We start from the raw sequence: 245 nt of genomic DNA, 5'->3' as shown, positions 1-245 counted from the left end.
CCCGAATTTGACGAAACATCTTGGTTATGTCCGTCATGAAAATGAGCCGCTTCCGCCGAGAAAAGAAAAGTATATCCGAGATATCCTTCTGCCACTTCTCACCCGTGTGCATGATCTCGTTCAACGATTGTCCTGAGCTGGTCTTGCTGGAGCCGTTGAAAACAACTCTGAGCTTCGTTGTCTCACTGCTCGCCCTGAGAACTCCGTGATGAGGGAAGAAATATTCCGGAGGAGCGTCAGCCCGA

The sequence above is a fragment of the Diachasma alloeum genome, unplaced genomic scaffold (genome assembly GCF_001412515.2).
Source record: "Diachasma alloeum isolate Michigan unplaced genomic scaffold, Dall2.0 Dall_scaffold_00626, whole genome shotgun sequence".
Lineage (NCBI taxonomy): Eukaryota > Metazoa > Arthropoda > Insecta > Hymenoptera > Braconidae > Diachasma > Diachasma alloeum.
Note: the sequence above shows the minus strand (reverse complement) of the source record.